This window comes from Aotus nancymaae, unplaced genomic scaffold (assembly GCF_030222135.1).
Source record: "Aotus nancymaae isolate 86718 unplaced genomic scaffold, 86718_ANA_hifiasm-v0.15.2.pri h1tg000348l, whole genome shotgun sequence".
Taxonomy (NCBI): Eukaryota; Metazoa; Chordata; class Mammalia; order Primates; family Aotidae; genus Aotus; species Aotus nancymaae.
Genome location: NW_026988763.1, coordinates 410861 through 415220, shown reverse-complemented (window position 1 = coordinate 415220; position 4360 = coordinate 410861).

Here is a 4360-nt window from a genome sequence, read left to right as displayed (position 1 = left end):
CCAGCCCAATTCAGGCCTTGGCCATCCTGTCCTGCCACCAGAGGGGTGCTGGGGAAGGCAGACAGCACCAGAGAGCTGCCTGGAGGAACCACTGTAATCACGAGGGTCGGCCCGTGTGCTGGGCTGGGAGCAGGTGTGGTGAAGGGCAGAGCCCTGAACACTGGCATGGAGGTGCCAGGGTTCTTGGTCACACTTGGCTCCAGCACTGGGCATGCTGTGGATACAAAGGAAAGAGGTGAATGAGCTGGGGTCTCCAGGTCCGCACTAGTCACTGGGAATCAGAGGGGTGTCCCAACAGCTGAGGGTGTGGGACAAGGAAACTCTGCAGCTTGTAAGTGTCCGTGAGTGTGTATCGCATGCTCTGTTCCTCCACGGGAGGGTCGCTTCACTAGAGAGCCTGGCCCTGGCTCCACTAGACTCCCTGACCCCTGTCTGCCAAGAAGCAACAGCCAAGCCTTCGCTGCCTCTGAGGGTCTCCCTGGCAGACCCTGTGAGCCTTACAGGCATCTCCCAAGCCATGGGTCAGGGATGAATCTCTCGCCGGCTTGGTGGCCCTCAGCATGCTCAGCAGCAGGTGAGGGGCCTCCCCCAGGGCGGTGCTATGCGCTCAGAAGGCGTATAGGAAGCCAGAAGATTCCTAATATTATGGTCGTGTCTCCTCTTCAGTCTTCCTTTTCCTGAAGCTCTTGAAAACCCCTTTCTGTCCTAGCTCAGCACAACAAAATAAAACCACTGATTAGAGTGGGTGTGGCGATTCATGCCTGTAATCCCAGCACTTTGGGAGGCCGAGGTGGGCAGATAACCTGAGGTCAGGAGTTGAAGACCAGCTTGGTCAATGTGGTGAAACCATGTCTCTACTAAAATACAAAACTCAGCTGAGTGTGGTAGTGCATGCCTGTAATCCCAGCTACTCAGGAGGCTGAGGCAGGAATATTGCTTGAACCCAGGAGGCAGAGACTACAGTGAGCTGAGATTGCACCACTGCATTCTGACCTGGGTGACAGAGCAAGACTCTGTTAAAAAAAAAAAAAAAGAGAAAAAGAAAAAGAAAAAGAGAAAGGGAGGAAGGGAGGAAGAAGGAAAGAAGGAAGGAAGGAAATCATTGGAAAGAAATCTGTCCCAAGCCAGCACCCTGTGAACCCTGAAGATAACCCATATGTGTTATGGCCAGTGTGCAAGTGATTGTCCTGGCACCATGCACGGCAAGTGCTAAACAGGGGTCAGATTTGGGCCACCCTTTCCTGAGTGCTCGGTGGTCCTGGCTGCCACTCAGTAAGGTGTGTTCCCAGGGGGCAGGTCTGAGAAGCAGTGGTGGCGTTCCCTGAGATACTTTGATTGCTCAGCCAGCAACAGCTGCACACGATTAGAGCACAGCCAGGAAGCAGTGAGCAGTGGGGCTGTCAGGGGAGGTGTCCAGGGATTTCCACAGCTGCTGGTCATGTTAGAATAGGTCATGGGACAACGAGCCCGTCTCTGGTCCTTTTCCTTTGAGCTCCCAATAACTGAATCTAGTGACCAACCAAGAAGCAGAAGTTCTTGGGCCACAGGCCAGGTGTGGCAAAGTTGTCTGGAGCTCATCCCTGTTCACTAGGACCTCATGCAGTCTCCAGTCAAGGGGACTAGGGATACAGCACATGCACCTCATCAGTCAGGACACACATCCTGACTTGAAGGAGAATAATAAGAGGACCGTCTTCCTATTTGTACGCTACTCTCCTTCCTCTACTGAATAGGAAACCAGTCTTTCCAGACCCTTCCACTGAGAACCAGCAAGAGTCCACACCTGACCCCTGTTCATGAGGTAGTAGACATGGAAAAGAGACAAATTCTTCCTCTCCACAGTAACACAAAGTGCAGAGGACAGGCCATGAGCTAGCAGACAAGAGGAAGTGGGTCTGAAGACCTGAGCTTCCACAAAAGGACGAAGAATTCAGAACAAGCTGGGAAGCCCAGGCCGTGTTGCCTGATCTTCCCCAACTGCCCCCACCCCTGTTAAATGAGAGCCAACAGCCACCTGAACTGACGGAGAAGCCACCTCTGGGGAGGGAGCTGAGAGGCTGCGGCAGTTACAGTAGCTCCAGCCTCGCCCACCCAGAGGCTGTCACTGCGTGCTCTGTCACAGACAACCCACCCAACAGTTTTCTGGCTGAGCCCACTTCTCCCCACTCTTCCCTAAGATCTAGAAACGTCCAGTCCAAATCCCTCTGCACAATATGGAAGGGCACCTTCCAGGTGCCTGAAGACACACAACACAGGGCTCAGACTTGCCTGTCATCCTCCCTGGGCCACCAGCACAACACGATCCCACCACTCCCTACAAAGACACGGTGATGTGACCTGTCCCCCTCTAGAAAGAATCAATACATCCACTCCATCCTTTCCCCTACATGGTGTATTCCCCCGGGCACCTTGGTCCACCTCTAAGGAGCCGTCCTCCCTAACCACAGACTCAGGGTGCCATGGCCCTCCCCAGGTGTGATGTATTTGGGAACATCCAGTGCTTCCTCCCTCCTGGACATCAGCCCTATCAGCTGTCCCCTGGGGCACTGTGAAATTTGAATTCCCAAGGATTTGAAACATGGCAGAGAATTGGATAATGCCCTTGTCCCTACAGACTCACCTCCATTTGAAGCCATCGCCTCAGGCTGGGTGCTGACCACCGCTGTCTGGTAGTTTCTGTGGTGAGAAAAGTCAAGGGCAGGACCCAGAGAGTGACCTGCCTCAACAGATTCTCCTGAGTTCAGGTAGGTCAGGTAAAATTTGAAAGTATGGCAGTTTAGAACATAGGACCCAGACATTCTGCAGAGGGGGAGGGGCGCTGCAGTAAGTACCGGTCGCGGCAGGGGACATTCTGTGCAGGGCTCCAGTCAGTAGGCAAGAGCTGAGCTTCCCTTCCAGCTGGAGGGCAGCAGCGCGGACTGTGTGCGCCTCTTTAGGCAACTTTTAAATTGTCCTTCTGACTCACAGCACAAAGCTTCAACCTGATGTCCCCTTTACTTCCGTTCTTTGTCAACAGACCTACTTCTGTGCCCCTCAACCCATGCTCCTTCCCATTTGGGCTCTTTCCCTCTCTTGATGAATCTCAACAGGGGCTGCACCTCCTAAACACAATTTAGGACACTTCCTAAGAAGCCCTGTGTTTGTCAGACGATCCACATCTGGATCCTCTGCCTGGTTCAGGCAGAAAGCCTTTCCTGGAAAGCCTCAGTCTGGGAAAGAGTGGCTCTGTGGCCAGAAAGCCTTTGATTTTGTTTCCCAGCATATTGTGCTTGTATTAAATATTTATTTTTTATCTTTTAAATGACTTGAATTTAACCAAGCAATACTTTTGCATGGTTCGAAATTCAAATTGTGCACAGTGGACTAGGCAGTGACCAGTCTTCCTCCCACTTTTTTCTGTCCACAACATTTTCTTTCCTGTAACAAACGGGTATTCTGATTCTTTTTCATCTTTCCAGAGATATATTATACAAACGAAAGGATAATGAAGCTGTTTTTGCTGTCTGCAAATGCTTTCAGGTTTTTTTGGGTGAAAGTTGATATATTAATATTAATATGTTCCAGTATTCTGATACTTCCCGTTGGCACTTAGGAAGCATTTGCCCCTTCCTAAGACAATTGGACTCATGCAGGCAGAGTTGCAAGACAACATAACCGGGGCCACACTGCAGGGAAGGCGGCGGATTGCAAGTGTGAAGCCCAGGGTTCTCCCCTCCTTGCTCCGGTTGTGTGAGAAACTCATTTTCTAACTCCTGTCCGATATCCCTCATGAGTTCTCGGTTTGATCCTGATTCTGAATGTGAATGGTCCTTGAGCATTTCTATGAAATGCCTCCACAGTGGCCACTGGGAGGGGAGCGACCTCCACGCAGTGCCTGCCTGTCCGGGTGCTCCCAGGCCTTTTGTCCTCTGAGACAGAGCTGCCTTCTTACACGCAGCCCTCTTCCGCCGTGCAGCTCACCTCGATCTTAGCTGAGAAGATTGGTGGAGAGCAATTGAAGCAAAACGATGGTAAACTTACCGAAACAACGTCCCCAGTAGTGGGGATTCCAGGTGTGCACCACCACACACAGCTAATTTTTGTGTTTTTAGTAAGAGACGGGGTTTCACCATGTTGGCCAGGCTGGTCTCGAACTCCTGACCTCAGGTGGTCTGCCTGCCTTGGCCTCCCAAAGTGCTGGGATTATAGGCGTGAGCCACTATGCCTGGCCTGTTAACGCTAACTTCTGAGTTACTCCTTCCCATTTCCTTTTTTGTATTCGTATTTGCAAATGCTTTGTATCCTTATATATCAAGATCATCTGTGATACTGACTGACTTAATTGGCATCTCCCTTTTGTTTTACAAGTGACGGCCAAAAA